The 20,802-nt window shown below is 37.8% G+C and overlaps 2 non-coding genes across 2 annotated transcripts; one reads left to right on the plus strand and one right to left on the minus strand.

Moving 5' to 3' along the window:
• Positions 1 to 6,297: 6,297 nt before the first annotated feature.
• Trnag-gcc (transfer RNA glycine (anticodon GCC)) lies at positions 6,298 to 6,368 on the plus strand. Its single transcript has one exon. It is a non-coding gene; the product is annotated as a tRNA-Gly (tRNA).
• A 229-nt stretch (positions 6,369 to 6,597) lies between these two features.
• On the minus strand, positions 6,598 to 6,669 carry Trnaa-cgc (transfer RNA alanine (anticodon CGC)). Its single transcript has one exon. It is a non-coding gene; the product is annotated as a tRNA-Ala (tRNA).
• Between the last annotated feature and the right edge of the window lie 14,133 nt (positions 6,670 to 20,802).

A 20,802-nucleotide genomic window follows, 5' to 3' on the forward strand; every position in this document is an offset into this window, starting at 1 on the left:
TAATTTTAGGACCTGGATCTAGGAAATGGGAAAGAAAAGGACACAAGAATGAAGGGAGAAGTTCACTTTAGATAACTTTTTGTGCTGTTTGCATTTTTATCTAAGTTTTAACTTTTCATCACTTTTCTTCTATTGGGGGAAATCATGTGCAAAGTGGTAATTACACTCCTCTACTCAGGGCATGGCATTACCTTCAGGTTATATGGCTTCTCTGTTATTTTTTATTTTTATTCATTTCTGTTCTCATACCTAGATTCCTTTTCCTTGCCATAAGCCATCATTAGATTGTGTTTAACATACATCTTTTTGTTTATATGTGACTTTACAACATATATATTGTTTTGTGTGGATAATTCAAGCTTACATCAAAATTCATCTTATACCTTACATTATTCACTAGGTACCAGGTTTTGGGGAGCCCCCATATTGCTCTGAGTTATACCTAAGTCAATGGTAGACAATATCATGACTCACCTGTTCACTCTTCTAGAGGATACTATGGTTGCTTCCACAAATAACCTGTACAATGACTATTCTTGTACAAGTTTCTTTATTGCTCCATATAAGAAATGATTTGCAATAAACACCCAAATAGAAATGTTAGATCATCATCAACACAAAAACTTAATTTTCCCCAGTGGTTTCAGCTGTTCTCCCAAATGGCTGAACACATACTTACCAAGGCTCACATGTCCCCATGTCCTTGCCCACATTCAACATTGTTCAGCTTTATCATGTTGTCCAGTCCTGTAGATATAAAGTGATAGCTCCTTTCTTAAAACTTGAATTTTATTGATACCTTTCATAAAACTGAGAAAATGTCTCCTTTATCCAAATCTTTTTTCTTACCTTGCTAAAACCTCTTTGCACTTCATGTTTTCAATGTATCTCAATTTGTTTACTTTCTATATAACCTCAAACTCACTATTTCAAAGCAACATAAAAAGCTCACAGATTATTAGTGCTAAGAAGACACTTGCTGTTCTAAAATAATACATTCATTTTACACCCAAGGAAACTGAAGCCTTGAGGACATTTTTCTTTTAACTCAACTATTTTTTAAGGAATTTTAGGGATACAACCAAAACTGATAAGCTTGCAGGATTTAGGGTCAAAGAAGAAGAGATTTGTGGAGCCTGACAGGGGGGAAAAAGAGCTTTCAATAATTGAGTAAGGTTTTTTAGGGGGAGATAAAGCTGAAACTACCTTTTGAAAGACGCATGGACAAGAAGGGGAAATATTTTCTAAGAAGAAAGAAAACCATTATCAGAGGAGTGAGCAGGTTGTTTTGTACATGACAAAGAGCATCCAGGATGTTCAAATGTATGTAAAACAGGATTAGGATTTGGGGAGACTGGAGAATCTAGCCAGGGTGGGTCACATAATTTGCAAAGCCCATAGTAAATTGAAGCTGCAGGACCATTTGTTCAAAAAAAAAAAAAAAATATATATATATATATATATATATATATATATATATATATAATATTTTCCTTAATCTTATGTATTTTATAAGTAACTCATGCATATGTTTCACAATTCAAAAGGGATAAAAGAGCATGCATTGAAGAATAATACATCTTCATCCCACCCTACCCTTGTACCTGTATTTTCTATAGGTAGCTGTTATTATCAGTTTCCTGTCATTTCTGTGCAGATACAAATATTTCATTTTGTTTTTAAGCAAAAATGGTACATACTATTCACAGTGTTGTAATTACAGCCTTTTTCCCCCCAGAAAAAAAGTTTCCTTCCAAATACACATAGAGCTGCCTCTTCCTTTTTAAGGGGTCTGTGTTCATTTTTAGTTGTCCTTTATTGGCTAGAAATTGGTACATTATTTTTTCCATCTTATAATCACAAGTAGTGCCCTAAGGCTGAGCTTCCTGAAGATTAGAATCAAGGCACGGGAATGAATATTACAGTTATAATTATAAGATGTGTGAAAATGGGTAGGAAAGTCCATTTCATGGAGGTGACATATTATTGAGTCAGTTTCTTAGCAGAGGACATTAAATATATATATATATATATATATGTATATATATATATATATATATATATATATATATATAGAGAGAGAGAGAGAGAGAGAGAGAGAGAGAGAGAGAGAGAGAACTGGGGATTGAACTCAGGGGTGCTTAACCACTGAGCCATATACAAAGCCCTTTTTATATTTTATTTAGAGACAGGGTCTCAATAAATTGCTTAGGGTCTCACTAAGTTGCTGAGGCTGGCTTCGAACTCACAATACACCTGCCTGAGACTATAGGCATGCACCACGAAGCCAGTTGTGTTCCTATTTTTTGCTAGTAGGGACAGTGCTTCAGTGGGTACTTTGGAAAGAAGAGAGCCATTAGGAGGGAGGCAAAAGCATGTGGCACAGATCTACTGTCTGAATAAATGATGCTCTGAGATGGTATCCAGAGAAGCATAAAGAATTCACACCCATATTTCTTCCATCCTTAGGACTCTGAATAGACTTGAAATTAATTCAATTGTTGAAACATCAAGAAAGGAATGATTGAGTTCAAAAAGACTAAGGAAACAAGAAAGGAGAAAGAGGGGGAAGAAGTAGAGTGAAGAAGGGAGATAGTTCAACAGGAAACAGCATGCAGGATGGCAAAGGAAATCAGACATTTCCCAGATGGCGTAGGAAATAAGCTAATAATTGTCTGCACTAGTTGGGAGAGATTGGCATGAAGAGGAAAGGCAAGATTCAATGCCATTGTAAAAGGGGGAAATTAGACTTGTTGACTAATTAGACATGCTTAAGGACAAGAAAGCATGAGGAGACGATATCATAGCGACAGTTTTCCAGGAAAAATTGCTTTATTCTCAACATCTGCATGCATCTTAGAATTATACTTGGATTCTTTATTTCCGTGCCTTGATTTCAATCCTTAGGAAAGTAGGCCTTAGGGTACTACTTGTGATTCTAAAATGGAATAAGTAATGATTTAATTCCCAGCCAGTAAAGGGCAATCCAAATGACAGGCTCCACCATTTCCCCAGGGCTAGTTTGTAACCTGGGACAGAAATAAGCTGTGTGTATTAAATCAATACAATCGCTCAGAAGTTTTTTTTTAAAATGCAATTCTTTGGCCACTATGTATTATATGAACTATTTCTACTTCTTAATGGTTTACTTTCTTCAGATGATATAAACCTGGCCACATTTCTACAGTGAGACAATACCAGCCAGGGACTTGGTGCCTTTAGTAAATGTTCCAAGGTGGTTTATGACAAGGTGCTAAGATGCAATTTATAAACCCCAGTCTGCCCCACTGAAGAATCACAGTGACCAGGATTGTCTATAACAGACAAGTATGTAACATTTCCCAGCAATCCTATGCTTTCTTCTTCCCTGCCAATCTCAACAGGGGTAGTTCATAGGAGCATGGGAATGGAGCCAACTTTGGAAGTGTTAGTGTGTGTGCCCTCCCTGTTTCCCCAAGGCACCACCAAAGGCACCACTGGCCACTCACACTGATGATAACAAAATCATTGCTTACCATAGCATTTCTTCTTTTCCCCTGGATTCCCTTACCCCTCATCTTCTCAAGAATTTCATTTCTCAATTATCTGTCTACTTGCTCCAGAATCATCACTTCTTTTCTTAATGGTTCCTATTGTCATAATCCATTTCTAGAAATTTCTTTCTTAAACACACCTACACACAGGCTCACATACACTCCTATCTCTGGAATACTTTAGGCTGCACACAACAAAATGTTCAGTGTGGAGGCCCTTACCATAGTAAAGATCTTTAAGCAGTGTATCTAACTAACAATCTGAATGGAGAAACTCTCAGGATGGTGCAGTGACTCTAACTTGCTGCTGGGTCATCCTCAGTGGCCCATGGCCAGTTAAGTCACAGGGTGTTTGCTCAACTCCACAACTCCAAGCCTATGTCCCCCCCCCCCCTCTCTCTCTCTCTCTCTCTCTCTCTTTAGATATACATGATAGTAGAATGTAAATTGGTATATTATACATACATGAAGTATAATTTATTAATTATGATCCTATTCTTGTGGTTGTACTTGATGTGGACTTACACTGGTCATGTATTGGAATAAAAGGATAGTAAAGTTATGTCCGATTAATTCGACTATCCTCTTAAGGCAGTGCTACAATGAGGAAAAAAGGCAAAGGGATCTTCCCACTGTCTTTCCTAGAAGCATCTTGCTGACAGTACTTCTGCTCACTGAACCTACCCCAGATCAAATTTCGGAAAAGAAAATGTGATAATTGGTTTAGGGCACTATGGTTATTCTTGGTCCTAGGTACACTCAACCAGACTTGTAGTAAGAGAAAATAAAATGACCTTTGGATATGACTCTAATAATGATGCCATTAAGACTATATTTCTTAATTCCTTTCACTTCTTTTAAACTTTTGTTAGTGCTTTCATGACCTGAATTTCTTTTATATTGTTTTTTCCATTTTAAATCACAACAGTCTGGAACTCTAAAGGATCTTAGGTCATTTAGTAAAGGGCTTTTCAGAACTGTGTTGTTTTGATGCTGGGGATTGGCTCCAGGACCTGGTGTTTGGTAAGCATATGTTCAACCAAATAAGCTCTACTCCCAGACTCACAGTTTTGTTTTGTTTGGTTTGGTTTGTATTTTATTTTGTTTTGTTTTTTATTTCTGGCTTGTAATCTAAATTTTAAAATGCAAATAAATAGGGAGTTTTAAAATGAGCTGGTGGAATTGAGCAGGCAGGGCAAAGAAATGTGACCTTAGGAACCAATGGTCTTGAGGCAGCTCTGGCAAGTTAGATTCTTTTTCAGCGGGACTTTAAAGCCACATTTCTCCTCTATTTTTCTCATTTTGGAAAAACAAAACAACAACAACAACAACAACAAAAAAAAAAAAACCCTAAGTTTCAAAAAGTAAAATGATGTAATCTTGTTCCTTTATAGATTATTTAATTTATTTAATTATTTGTTCAGATTTCCTGATTTCCTAATCCCTTATATATCTTTTAAGTCTTTCAAATTATGTTATGTATTTGTCTTCAAAGTTTGTTCTTTACTTACACAACAAAAAGTCCTCACAAATAAAGTCCCATTCCCCCACTTCCATCCTACCAGTCCTTTTTATTCTTTGAGGCAAGGTGTAGCTAAATTGTTGAGGCTATCCTGGAATTTACAATCCTCCTGCCTCAGCCTCCTCCCTCAGTTACTGGGATTAAAGGCAAATGCCACTTTTCCCCCTTTAGAAATAAAACTTAATGTAGAAATCCTTATATTATCTCAGTGTCCTCTCCCTAACTCCACTTTATGCTTAATATATAATGTCCAGAGTTACAGTGCAATATTTCAGGTATAAATATGCATTTTAATATTTTTGTGTGTGTGTGTTATAGGCAAAAAAGGGCAGTGGTTAAGGACCCAGACATTGAACCTAAAATTACATGAGTTCCCATGTTGCGCTAAGGACCAGGTTTCTTTGTAATTATGATTCTTATCTGAGTTGAAATTTATGTGCAATATACTTACACAGTCTAGCATATAGTAACTGCTGTATGTTAAATGCTATTTTCCCTAATTTTTATCAGAATCCTTTTTGGCCAAAGATCCTGGAAATTGTTGGAAATTTCCCTCCCGGAAGTAAAGGGCCAATGATGCCTAAATACAAGTCCTTCCATGTTTTCTTTAGAGCCATTTCCACAAATTCATTTCCTTCACTTTACTTTTTTTTTTCCTTGTAGATCTTTGCTGTATCATTGATAATTTCACTTTTCATGGAAACTAAAAGTAAAGAGTCAGACTCGTAATTATGTCAGAGTTGAAAGAAGTCTGGAGATAATCATTCACAAGTGAAGAACCCAGTAGTTTAGAACATTCAGGTTACTTGGTTAGTCACTAATGTTCAAAGTTCACTGTAACCAGAGGTGTGGTAGTTGCAGTATACCTAAATAATTTGAGTTAGTCTCCAAATTCCTGTTCCCTGATCTCTACTCCTGCATAACAAAGTTCTAGGAGATATTTGTCTGAACAGCTAAAATAATAAAAGTAACGAAAAGGGAAAGGAGTTGTTGTTATAAGTCATCTAAGTATCTAAAAATGTTAGGTGATCATGTGACCTTGTACAGACAACAAAAGTTTCTCCTGCCTCCTTCACCAAGAACATTTCAGAAAGAAAAAAAAATCATAATATTCAACAGAAGTTAGTATAATCCTAAGAATCCTGTTGCTTCCTCTAATCCCAAATACATAAATACATAATTACTAAATTCTTACATAAAACCTCTGCTGGTATTATATGGAAAACAAAGTCCTTTCCGTAGGCATTGGTGGTTCAGTGGTAGAATTCTCGCCTGCCACGCGGGAGGCCCGGGTTCGATTCCCGGCCAATGCAAGCTTTTTCTCCTAAAACTTAAGTACAACACCCAAATATTGGCATCGTGAAAGAAAGGAACCACAAATTAACCAATTTTCCCTTTTCATCTTTACTTCCAGCTTTCAAAATGGAGCTTTCCCAGTTTTTCTTTTCTTTCTGATTGTTCTTGGGTACTCTAAAAGTAAGCAAACACAGTAAAAGAAGTTTCTGTAAGGAATGTATAAAATGAAAAGTTATACAGGCTGGTTGGAGATGCCGGGGATTGAACCCGGGACCTCACACATGCGAAGCGCGCGCTCTACCACTGAGCTACATCCCCCAGCCGTGAAGCGGCTCTCTAATATAGGTAGTCATTCAGTTGGCGTAGCTCTAGTCAGATTACGGTAGGAAAATTTCTTGAGAGTTCATACTAGTGAATGTGTCTGAAAGGTATTCTTTCTGCTCCCACTCCTGTCCTAAAATGCTCTGTTGTTTATTAAAACTCGTGCAAGTAGCCGCACCAAAAACTTAACCCTCATTCTAGAACACAACAAATCCGGCTCCTTGAATTCCTGCCCATCGCTTGCTGCGCTGAGCAGCCAGACCGACCGGCCTCTGCAGCTCAGAGTTCCTACCCAAGCCCGACACCGAGGGCTTACTGCGCAGGCGCAGGAGGCCCGGAAAGCCGCGCTGTGAGCTGTTTGGAATTTTAGCTGCGAGGTTAGAATCCCAACCTCCATCCCACCAGGACCTAGAGCTGCACCCCCTACGCGACGCACTGTAAACATCACCCCTGGTGCGGAAGGAAATTTGTTTTAAAGCAGATCACTGGAGATATTTCTTTCACACGAACCTGAACACGTCCTTCTCCCTCCTGAAAAAAATATTTATATTTCCTAAAAAGGATCAGTTCACATCGAATCTCTATAGACTGGTTATGTAGGGGCTATGTTCAACTCTTGCAGATAAAAATTCTTTTGCAATTTGCTCTTCATTGGCATGAGGCTCAAAGTGAAAGAAAGAAAATGACACTGCCACCTCCTTTGTAGCTTAATCATATATCCATGTTAAGATGGAGGCAGGGAACTTACTCTAGATATGGGTCTTTTTTTCTTTCATTTTATATTTCTATCTTTGGCTTACTGGCTGATTGATACTGATGATAGAAATGTAAATCATTGAATGCATCCTTTAATATACTCAGTCTTCCTAACCTCTAATTGCACCCTAGCCCCAAAGTTAGATATCTACCTCTCTAGAACTGTCCCCTAGAAAATTATCTCTTTTCTTGTGGCTGAATGCTAGGTCATTAGATGAGATTAACTCAGTACTGTATAATAAGGTGTGTTTGACTCTTCCAAATGCAATTTAAACTGATATCACCCTAGAAGGTGAAGGAGGGTGGGCGGTATAAGTCTCAAAGATACTGATGGCAACCTGGAGAGATCTGCTGTGTGTGTGTGGAGGCGGGGAAGGGGGGCTGTATCTTATCCCTTCCTGCTGACCTATAAAGAAGACCCCAAAATGTAGCACCTTGAGGGCCTAGAGTTTCCACTCCCCTCAGTTGTGCAGAACAACCTGGATGAGTGAAATGTTCAGACCTCCAAAAGCTACAGCAGAAAGCAGAATTTTCCAAATCACTCTGAGTAAACCACAAACTTCATAATCAACTGCTGGACAAAAAAGTAAATGACTGCGTTTACTTACAGAAATTTAAAGAAATAATGGCTCATAATCAGATTTTGTTTTAAACTAGAACAAGCCACATGTTGATCTAATTCAACTATAATACAGAATACCCCTGAAACAAACAAAAAATATTAGTGGACAGTCACTAAGGAGCTCTGCTCTAAGCCTGAGCATTTCCAAATCACTGTTGCATTTCCTCCTGAGGCACTAGAATATGAATATCTTCAGTTGATTCTGAGTCAAAAATTGGACAGCCATTTCTCCACATCAGGATTTTCACCAGTGCAACATCCTTGAGCAACACCATACTATGTAGGAACTGTGAAGTAAGCATGTTTTATCTCTAGCGACCTTGCTTTGATATCCTCTGTAGAATCCTCTTCCTCATTTAATGGCTTATTTCTCCATCACCTGAGGCCTTCCCTTTCTGGGTTTTCTTTTTCAGGCAATCCTGAAGTTTCAGAGCCAAGTTCCTCTTAAATACACACTCCTCCAATTCCACAAAATCAAGGCCTATGAAAATGCAGCTGATAAAGAAAATGAGGCTTGAGTTCTAAAGCCAGCAAAGAATAAGAAGTAATTTCGTTGGCCTGGCTTAGGCCCCCAAACACACACACACACACACACACACACACACACTCAGCACCCCCCCACACACACCATCCACAATGATTGTCAAAAGGCCCCCTTTTGAATAAGATAACATTTATTTCTGATATATTTTGCTTTAAGTCTTGGTTCTATTGGTCCAATAGGTATTAAATATCCTTCCCTCAGGGCTGGCTAGGAACTAAGGTTTTTATTCCCTGTTCAGGGAGTTGTTCTTACCACACATTGGGATCACAAGGTGGAGCTCTGAAAAATGATGATGCTTGCTTGAGTCCAAACCTGTAGTAATTAAATCAGATTCTCTAGAGGTGGGTCCAGGCATTGGTATCCTTTAAAAAATATATTTAATTGAAAAATAAGGATTCAATATATAATGTGATGTTTTGATACATGTGTTCATTGGGTAACAATTATCACAATCAAGTTCATTAAAATATCTGTCAAGTTCCAAGCTGTGCATTAGATCCCCAGAACTGGTTCATCTTATAAATGACCATTTTTATCCATTAACCAATATCTATCCTTTTCCCCAATATCAGTATCTTCTTAAACTATCAAATGATTCCAATGGGCAGCTAAGGATAAAAGCCAACATCTAAGAGCAACTTACAAGTCAACAAAAGATGCTTATTAGTAGGCCAGTGGTTCTCAATGGCTGTATATTAGGAATACTTGGTAAGATACAAAAAAAATACTGATTCATGGATCTCATCTCTAAATATACTGATTTCATGGGTCTGAGGTGGCCTGGCCATGAGATTTTTTGAAAGTCTTCCAGCTAATTCTAATATCCAACCAAGGCAGAGAATTACTGCATTCACGTGCACACTTTTTCAAGTTCTTTGCTTAGTGTGTGAACACCCAAGGCTGCCACAATTTTGAAAGTGGAAGGCTCATTACACACAGCCCCCCACACTCTGGAATGGGTGTTGCTCAAGGATGAAAGAAGCTGACTCATTCCAACTTCTCTTCCCATTTTCCTTCATATAAAATGAAACTTGTGTAGGCAGGTGTTCAAGTGCTAAAAAACAAGCATTTCTTATTCACATATTCTGTCTCTCCCACCCCAAATTCACATTATATGAATGGATTCCTTAGTGGGGTGACCCTGCTAGCTTCTGACAGCTAGAAAATCTCAAGAAGAGATGATGAGATGGGTAGGAGGAGTGTGATCTGTACTTGGCACCTGGAAATGCCCAGTGCTTGCAGCTTCCCAGATTCAAAAAACAAAAAGACAGGACTGGATTGCTTTACTCAATACCTAAAGGAACAAGCAGTTTTTTAAAATAAATTATTCTGCTCCTCAGGGTCATAACCATTAGTAATTCTTCATCACCACAGTTAATTATCATTAATAACATGTGAGGGCCCAAAAAACTACTGGTTACATTTAATTCAGGGAAAGTTAATAAACATTACTATTTTCTATAAGTACCCCAAAGTGAAAAATTACAGTCATCATAAATAGAAGTATTTATTTAACAGTAAGTTAAATCTTACTTGGAAAGTTGCAAGTTCCATAATTTAAATTCTGGTTACAAATAGATTAGAAGAGAAGGAGATACATATTTGAGATGACATTTAAGCGTAAGGAGATGCTACCAAAAGCTCATACATCTCGAAGTTATCAATGGTCAGTTAGTTTAACACAGGGTGTTTTAAGACTGAAAAAAGGAAAAGATAGTTATATTTATGAACTATGAAAGATTTTTTCCAGATTTATATGTTCTTTTCAACCAGAAAGTCAAAAAGTTTCTGTCATCTTGTAATATGAACCCATTCCCAAAAGCTGGAAATAGGTTGCATATTTTCTTAAAGTAGTCTCTGATTGAGGTCTTATTTTGTCAATTAGCTTGCCTCCAAGATTAGTTATTAAATTTTATTCCATATAATTTTCCCCTAGCATCAAGTACTACTGGATTCTCAATAGGCATGTAATACATGCTGGCTTACAATTTCATATGGGAGATTGATAAAGAGGTTGTTTAAAGGTCAATGGGCATATGGAATTCTATTGGGGTGAAGAAGATACTGTAAAATAGCTTATGTGATGGTTACACAACTTAGTAAACTTAACTAAAAGTCCCCTAAATGTGCAGTTAAAATGAGTGAATTTTAAAATATGCAAATTATATTTGAATAAAGTGGAAAAGGAAGGGCACATGTAAGAGAATGCAATGTGTTAGCAGAAGAATGGGGTTCATGTGACAGTGAGAAGTTACTCATAAAAACTGTTACTGAAGTAAAAAAGCAAAAAGGTGATGCATGGAAATAGAATACTGGAAGAAAAAAGACAAGGTTTCCTGTGAGTATAGAAGAAAAGGGGCAAATAGTTGGTATAGATACAGAGAGACTACTGTTAAAGGGTCAATAACCATGGCCAGGAATAGAAAGTGCTAACTATGTTTAAGGTTCTAAATTAAGCACAAGGGAACAGAAGAGTATAATACAACAGGATGGTTTATACAGTAGAATGGTGCTTAGTATATTAAAGGAAGAAACAAATCTCAAATATACTGTAACTTGCCCAAGTTCACAGAAGTAGAGAAGTTAAAGGTAAGCGTCAAGCCAAAGGTATATCACCCTTAAATCTGACCTAAAGCTGAATCATTACTGTAAGTTTGAAGAAATGCATTCTAAGGTCATTCTAAAGAATGCTACTTGTACCTAGTTCAGTGGCAAAACACTTGTAATGTAATTCCAGGGATTTAGGAGGCTGGCTGAGGCAGAAGGATCACAAATGCAAGGCCAGTCTCAGCAACTTTGTGAGACCCTGTCTTAAAATTAAAAGATTGTAGTTCCTTAGTAAATTGCCCTTGGGCTCAATTACCTGTACCTGACCCCCACCCCAAATGCTACTTGTCCACAATATCTGTTCATCCTTTCCATGATAGTAGATTTTGACTTTCAGCTGTAACTATGGCCACAAGGAGTGATTTTTATTCTCCTAAGCAGTAGGGTGGAGGAAGAGTGTATCTTCCCGTAAGGACATATCCTAGAAGCTGTGAACATCATTTTCCCTCATATCCCAATAGTCAAAATTTAGTCTCATCACTAACTTTAGCTGCATAGTGAGGGTTGAAATTTAGAAAGACCACATCTGGATAGGCGGGAACAACATGGTCCTAAATAGCTGTGGAGCTACTATGCCAGCCCTGAGCTAGCTCCACCTAGACTTTTCTGGGAGAGTTTAAGCCAATTATTTGGGATATCTATTTCCCACAAAAGAGCCTAAAACTCTAATTAATTTTTTTAAAAAAATGATTCTCTTGATTCTCTCTGGGACAAAAGTAAGCATACAGACATACTTGATGAGAAGCAGTGCTATCAGTTTTATAACACAAGGTGAGGGGGCTCTGGCTACTGTCAACAAGACTGAGCCCAGATAAGTTGATTGGCAGCCAGTGATTTTATTTTTTATTAATCCTGGGTAAAGAGAAGATGTACACTTTTTTTTTCCTTTTTTTTCTCTTTCTCCTCCTCTCCCTCCTCTTCTTCCTTCTCCTCCTTCTTCTTAATTTATCACCAAAAGGGAAAGGAAGATAAAGGCAACTACATCATAATGAAATATTCATTCTCAATATTTTCTTGGCTACTGTTCCTGTTCTTTACTGGTTAAAGGCAAATTAAGAGCAGTTACTATAGCTTTTCTTTTTGACTCAGAGACTTAATTTAAATACTGGGTGTGGTAGTCCATGCCTGTAATCCCAGCCCTCAGGAGGCTGATTAGGAGGATCACAAGTTTGAGGACAGCCTCAGCAACTTAGTGAGATCCTGTCTCAAAGTTAAAAAAAACAAAAAAAAAAAAAAAACAACAACAACAACAAAAAAGTGTGCAGATATATCTCCATGGTAAAACACTCCTGGCTTCAATCCCCAGTACAGAAGAAGGAGGAGGAGGAGGAGGAGGAGGAGGAGGAGGAGGAGGAGGAGGAGGAGGACTTACTCAAAACGTTGTACCTAGTGCTGCTATAATTTGGTTCTAAGTTTTTGTGATTATGTAGCAAATTCACTAGAATGTAGGAAACTGGATACAAATGTTAACTAGCACCCAAAATGTTCATATTTCATATACTATTGACTGCACAAAAGATACCACCATAACATTCCCTTTACCCTCACTTGGGAAATTGTTTTCCACTCATGTACCAAAAGAAAGAAATAATAATAAAAATTTCTTTGCACCCAAAAACATTTAGATAAATGTGTGGAATTTCATAAAAATTCCATGGCTCTACAAAATTATGTATAATTATATAATAATGATATATAATAATGCAATATGTTTTAAGAACACTATATAACTTTATTAATACAAAACATTTATAATATTGATCCATTAAGTATTGATTGATTTAAGAATATATTGAAAATAGGAATTATCAGAGAAGGAGATGAATTATGAGAGAAGATGATTCCAGTTTTCTGTCTTAAACAATTATATACAGGGTAGGGTTAGTCAATAAAACAGCAACAAAACAGAAAGTATGAAAAAAGAGTGAAATTAATAAGTAGTCACTAATACTATTTTTATTTTGTTCAATTTGGAATGCATTCTTCTCTAACAAGGGAGAGCTTAGGTAGATATTTAGATGATAGCTTTGGAGACAGGAAGAAAGGAGAAGTCAGGGAGGAGGAACAGGAGGGAGGACCAAAAAGAGGGAGATATATAAATATATAGATGATAGATAGATAGATTTTCTAACTGAGCTTCAGACCAAGCTTCTGTGTTTAAAGATTTGGAGAACATGGACAACAGCTAAAGGAGCTGAAAGGAATTTGAGGCATAGTTGAGAGCCAGATGAGGATCAAAGAAAGAATGCAGAGAGCCACTGCTCCCATAATAAGCACAGAGGAATAGGGTCAGCAGATTGTCTGGGCTGAGATTCTGTAAGGGACTTACAAAAGAACAATGGGGCCAGGAAAAGTGAGAATTGATAAGTGTGTGACTAAAGAGATAAACATTAGATCTAATACTTTCTTGAAAAGAAGTAGACAGGAATGTGTTGACCTTGGAGAATTTTTCGAGGTCGGAGAGCTGTAGTCAGCAGAAAATTTGAATAAATATGTCAAATATGGAGGTGTTCAGGATGACAATGTGGATCTGGGAGTGGATACCTAAATAGAGTATAGATGAAGGTTAATAAAGATGAGAAAAAATCAAAGAATTAAGAAGCCTGGGACAGCCACCATATTAATCTAATTCACTCGGGATGATGGAGGGGTCTGGATGGAGCAGATAGGGAGCCACCTCTTGAAGAAAACTTTAGAGGAGTTCGGTGATGAGAGGGAAGATTTTCAGAATGGTAATTATCTAGTAAATGTTAGTTTCTTTTAACAGATCACATACAAAATAGTAAATGATTCTATTTTGTAATTTTACAATAGAATAACGTTATACCTTTCTCTCCACAAACACACAGAGAAGCAAATACGTCTGTTTTTCTTTCTCAACATACACACATATATATACTCTAGTATGCTCCTCCCAACTGACATGTATGAATGTGGGTTTATAGACAAAGGTGTTACAAGCAAATTCAGGAAAATGTGTCAAATAGTGCAAATGTTTTTTGTGTTGCAGTTTTCTAGGACCATTAACAATAGAACTTCATAAGTGTGCCCAAACAATAGCTTCTAAAGGTTAGCAGCGGGCCATGCTGGTCCATGCTGGTCCATACTGAAGAAGCATTTTTAAAGACAGAGTTAACAGTGAAGATTGCTGAACCAGGAGGCGGAAGACCCAGTCTCCAAACTGTTCAATTATCATTTGGGTGCTCTGAGCAAGACATTTAACCTTGCTCAATCTGTGTCTTCCCGTCTATAGAAGATGTGTGGATTTTGTATGTCTTACAATTCGACAAGGTCCTTGTGAGGATTCAGCAACAAAATATACAGGAACTTTCTTTGCAGCCTGTTAAATGCTGATGTAAATTATTATGTAAAGGGACTCATGAAATAGTTCTAGCAAAGGATTTTTGATCATGGTTCCCATTATACTAATAATACTCACATATTGCAGATTTAGGAATTAGGTTAAATTATGACTTCAGAAGTATAATGACTTATTTACTGATTATTCTGAACTTTTGTGGGTATCTCTTGTTGCTTTAAGGAAATATTGATATACACAATCTCATTTTTATATTTAAAAGTGTGGGCCATCTCATCAGAATTAACTGAAGGTTTTCTTTTTTTAAAAAAAATCATGTTCCTATACCAGATTCCTAGAGATTCTGCCCTTTGGTTTGGCACTCAAAAACCTGTATTTTAAACACACATTGTAGTTGACTCTACACATTCTAGCATTTTTTACAAACAAATCGGTTGAAATAGAATCCACATACCATATGACTGAGTCATTTAAAGTGTGTAGTTCAGCCAGGCACAGTGGTGAATGTCTGTAATTCCAACAACTGGGGAGGCTAAAGCAGAAGGATTGACATTCAGGGCTAGCCTCAGTAACTTAAAGATATCCTGTCTCAAGATTTTATAAAAAGGGCTGGGGATGCAGTTCAGCACTTAAGGACTTGCCTAGCATGTGCAAGGCCCTGGGTTCAATCCCCAGTACCATAAGAATAAAATAAATAGATAAGCATACAGTTCAATGGTTCATAATATATTTACAAAGATGAGCAACCACCATAATTAAATTTGGAATCTATTTGATTAAGTAGAAGTTTTATGGTCAATGGACAAAAAATTACCTACCCCCACCTCAAGAAGAAAAGTAAAAGACAAATCATTCCAGGCTATCTATTTGTCTTCTTTTAAGCACTAGTAGCCTTCTACTAAACAAATTTCTTCTATTTTTCAAATAGGTTAGGAGATACTATAGAGAAAATCCCATTATTGTAAAGCCAGAAGAATGAAGAATCTTTCTCTGCCCCGAAAACCTGGCTAGCCTTGGCCTTCTCTTCCTAGCCTATGAAATCACACTGAGTTTGTAAGGGGAAGGACTCATGATGAGGCTAATCAGGAAGTTCCTCAGCTCCCTAAGGCCTGTTTTCTCCTCTAAAGGTCTTGCTCTGTTCTTAAGAATTCAGGATCAATGCAACTTCCTAATATCTTTGGACAGAGTGTGTCTTTCAATAGCTTATTGACATTTCAGTTTGTCTGCTTCCAGAACTTCATTGTTGACTCAGTTCTATCTCTGTTTAATTAGAGGGGAGAGACTTTTAAACAAAAACACTTAATTGTTACCATGAAAGGTAAGGTGTGAGAGAGAAACTGTGAAAGATTTAGAGAGTCACAACTCTATTTAGGCGGGTAGTGTAGATATTTTGCAAAGTGCTTTTTCTTACTCTGTGGGGAGAAAATTTTCTGGAAAGTACATAGGGAAGTAGGTAAGATTTTTTTTTCCTAGTCTTCACAGAGAGGCTTTCTTATTTAGTCTACAGTGTGATAAATTCCTTAAGCACCATATACATTATTAATGGGTGTAATATCTATATCTCTAGATATTAGTATGTGTGTATCAACACATCCTCACAGATACAAACACACACACACACACACACACACACACACAGCCCTACCCTCACCTCTTTTCTATTGGAACTTATATCTACTCTAGGGAGAAATCATATCAACAGTATTAAAGTTTGATTATGATGGTAAAAGCAACAATAACAATTAATTCCCCATACACTCTTATAGAGGGTTTAGACCAGTTCTTCTCTTTTACAAATGAGTAAACTAAACCACAAAGATGTCTGATAACTCTGAACAAAATCACACTTTCCTGCTTCCCATAGTGTAGGTTATCATACCTTGAGAGGAAGTTATCTTTAATTAAAGTTTAGTACTCAATTAAATATGATGTTTAAGGCAAGACTCTAAGGTTATGACAAAGGAAATTCAAACCTCTGTTAGTGGCCAAGTATTATATTTTTAAAATCATGACATTAAATGAAAGCAGAGTAAAAATTATGCTTTTAAATTAATTTATTTCCTTGCTGTTAAAATACAAGCAGAATGCAGTATGTTTAAACTTGGTTATTTTCTTCTGATACATACAATTGGTGTCAACTTAGTATGAAGCAGCTCAAACTGTCTCAGAATGATTTTCTAATCCCAAAAAGCTCTGTCCTTGAACCTTGTTCAAATCATTGGCAATATTGCCCTGTATGAATCCTTTCTTGGTTTAACAGGACCCCACAACATTATCCTTGTTTATGTCTTGAATTAGCCCCTCGTTCCAGGAAATACTTTGTCATCATGAACTTGACAATTTTTGGTTGCCATCAACCACGTCACAGACTTAACACTCAGCTTTCCCAGTCAGTCTTTCCAGGGACCTAACTCACCTCTTTCTGTTTGGGTTTCCATGCTGACATTTAGAAAAACAACAGTCCCTCAACTCATAAAGCCCTTTCTCTATGTTCTGTACTAATTTTAATATTGACTTTCTTCTAAAAGCTCCAAAATATTTTAAGGATTTTTTTTCCTTTTTTGCAAGATTGAGCTTCCAAGCTTGTATTTTTTAAGTGCTTCCAAATTTTTTCTTAACATATGTTGCACGAAGTCTGTCCTATTAACAGAACCCAGTCCTCTTCCAAATAGTATAAAAATCCAAAGATTTAGCCTTTCAGAGAGCATTTGTAGGTTGCACAATTAATTTGAGCTTTGTGTTTAGCTGAGATCATTTTGTTTAGATTAGGTTTTCCATGCCTCTTATCTATAATCATCAAAGATTTGGAGTTCAAATCCATTTCTGGAACACACTTTGGTGTGTATCTGGGTAAGGACACATTTCTTTGTACTCACAAGGACAGAAAAAGATTTTTTAAAAATGAATACAGCAGTATAACATTTGATTCTAACATTTTTGAGCAGTTTTCCTGCGCTTTCCCCTCCCACACAGGAAACTCTAAAAATCATAGGATTTAATAAATGTGTAGCAAATTAAGAATTTTTGCAGTAAATTAAAATTTTCAGGGGCATTATTACATGGATTAAGCACTTTGATGCTAGAACCAGACGGTCTGAAATTGGATCATAATTCTTCTACTTCCTTCCTGTGCAATTTTGAGGAGGTTAGTATTCTCTCTGTGCTTACATTTCTAAATAGGAATGACAAAAGTAAAAGGAGAGAGAGTAGTAAATATATGCAAATCACTTTGAACAGTGTCTGGCTCATAGAAGTAATACATATTAGCTATTTCTATATAGCTTCACTAAATAAAATAAAATATTAGGAAAACAGATACCATAGGACTTTGAAGCTACACACATGAAAATCCCAGAACATAGGCTACTTTGGGAGAGAAATTTAATTTACTAATTTATTTATTTGTCTTGAATTCTGCTTTCTTTTTTTTTTCTTTTCTTTTTTTTTTTTTTTTTTTTCCTTTTCATACCAGGGATTGAACCCAGGGGCATTCAACCACTGAGCTACATCCCCAGCCCATTTTTTATTTATTTTGAGACAGGGTCTCACTAAATTGCATAAGGCCTCTCTAAATTGGTAAATCTGACTTTGAACTTGTAATCTTCCTGCCTCAACCTCCCAAGCCACTGGGACCATAGGTGTGCACCACGGCACCTGGCTTGTTTATTTCATTTCTCGCTTTGAAAAAAAAGTATGTCTTGCCTTGAATTTCAGTTTTCAACATAAAGAAGTATTCTTACAGTGGGAGATATTTAAGAATTCTTCTGTGGCTGTGTCACAGGAAAGCAGGGAGCCGAAACTCCAATCCTTGGTTCTTGTGTTCTGACGAAAGAAAATTTAAATTCAGACACAGAAAGCCATGCAAAAGAACTTTACTATAAGTGAAAGTAAAGTAAAAGCAAGTGAGGCTTAAGCAGAGAGCACTCTCAAGAGACAGAAAGGGCCATCTCCCAGTAGAGAATGACAAAGGAGAAAATGTTGTCTCCAAATGTATTACTGTTGGATGTTTACTAGGAGAACTGGGGACCACCTTCTGTACTCTTTGCCAATTAGGTGTTCAACTCCTTCACAATGGGGAGTGAGGTTTTTGACCTTAGTTGGTCCTCTCTGGAACTGTCATGGTGGCCATCCTATTTAGGGGGGCTTCATCTACAAGTCAATCCCATGTTAACGTGGGCACTGGGGTCAATAGCTGGTCAGAGTTACCTTAGCGCGCCTGCACTTCTAAAGGAATCTTCCTTCCCCAACAAACTGTGACACCTATACCCATAATTCCTAGCTTCACATCAACATCAATGTACCCTGTCAAAAGTTTATCCCACTAATCCTTTTCTTTTGACATAATTTCCTATTAGCTCCTTTGCTTATGTTTATTTTGTACAAATTAACTAGCATCCTTTGCTTTCTTATCTACTTTGAAAATAGTTTAAAGGAGACCCTAAAGTAATTTAAAGAATACTTGTGACCTTGCCATGCAGTTCCCTGCTCATCGCTAGCTGTTATGTTTGACAACATCTTGAGAATTTAAATTCTTAAATATTCTTAAAAATCACAGCTGTTGTGATTATACGCAGTTTTGAAATCCATTTTATGAAGTGTCGTGACCCCTCGCCGGCAAGGGAAAACACGACACAGGATTCTTCTTTCAGCAGTTTATTCAGGCCTTGTTTCATGTATCATCTTCTAGTGACCCCCCCGCCGAGCGCCCAAGCACAGCCTAATAAAGCCTCCCGCATACCAATCCCAAGCTGCCACGTGGATCTCTCTCATAGGGTGGGAAGGGATTGCGTGCCAATTCTCCATATAAGGAATTGTTTATCACAGGCCACAGTGGAAGCCGGTGCCATCTTCTAATGGCGGCCACGGTCTATAAGAATGGCTTACCACAGTTCCCCCTTCTATTTTATAAAACAATGCAGGCGAAAGTAGAGGTCCTATCCCACTGTGCAGAAGTGGCTGCAGTGTATGGTTCAGTCCTAAGGAGGGCCCTTCCCTAGACCTGGTCCCATATCAGCCGACGCCTTTTTACGTAGGGCGGGGCGTGGACGTCAAACCCGCATGCAATAGGACATGCTTTCCTTGAGGTCCGTTGAGGGATCACTCAAGTGCAGTGCCTTGCCTTGCATCCTGCATCGTGATGACGGTGAAAAAGAAAGGGGATTTTACAAGTAGCCGGTCAGTGACTATGAGGTTGGAAGTGGCAACACCATCCCTCAGCCCCTGAGAAAACGAAGGGTCCAAAGCATAAAGTGCAGCACCAGCATGGAAGCCCACCTGCGTGCAATGGCAACAAGGCCTGCAGAGTGCATGGGCCTTCCAAAACTGGGAAGGCAGGAAGAGGAGTGCATGCCAAACCCAGTGCAATGTCAAAGATGACTTGGGGTGCAATGGCCAAAACCCAGGAAATTATTGCTTAAGTTGCGCAAGCCAAACTTGTGGAGAGATACCATTCTCTAGGGCTGCAAAAGCCTGGACGATCATAGCCTTTTCTTGGCTATGGCGAGCTCTTAGGCGACAGAAAAGCCACAGACAAAGGACAATCCCAAAACAACACATCGCTCCAAAAATGCCTACTCCCACCCATTCCTTAAAGAAAGAAAAAGCAGAAGACAGCCAATTCGTAAATTGGCCCAATGTCACAGGGTCCACACGAGTGTTGTTCAACATGGCAATTTGTGTCAGTTGGGTCTGGATCAACTTCTCTGCTTCCATGGACCAGTTTCCGGATAGATACTCCCCGATGATGCGGGAGGCATTCCTGGAATCATTAAATCTGACAGAGGTTATACATAAATGTGCACGTTGATCAACACAACCTAAATGTACTAGAACAGACAATTCCTCAACTTGAGCTTGAAGCAGATCTATCCTTTGATTAGCAGCTAGAATCCCAGATAAAATGTGTTGATTAATTCTACTTTGAGACTCAAGTATGGTGGATGTTTGTTGAATAACCTGATTAATAGTGGCAGCAGTTTGTACTTGGCTGGCCATGGCTACTCCAGCTGTAACTGCTGCAGCAGCAGACACTGCCACAGCTGTCACTATAGCTGCCGTAATTCCAAAATCTCTACGGGCTCTAATCAGTTCAACAATAGGAAAAGACTCTGGATCTGCAGTAACCGGGATCGGGACAAAAGTTGGAATTTTCATAATCACTGCCGTAGTCCAGGAGCCATTCCAACACTCAGACAAATAACAGGTAATATTAGAACAATTAAGCATCCCCTGTGATGTATCATTAGCCAAAAGAAACAGGAACGGAGATTGGAGACAGACTGC

This window comes from Marmota monax, unplaced genomic scaffold (assembly GCF_021218885.2).
Source record: "Marmota monax isolate L192 unplaced genomic scaffold, Marmota_monax_Labrador192_F-V1.1 WCK01_AAM20220418_F8-fsc00048, whole genome shotgun sequence".
In the NCBI taxonomy this organism is placed as follows: domain Eukaryota; kingdom Metazoa; phylum Chordata; class Mammalia; order Rodentia; family Sciuridae; genus Marmota; species Marmota monax.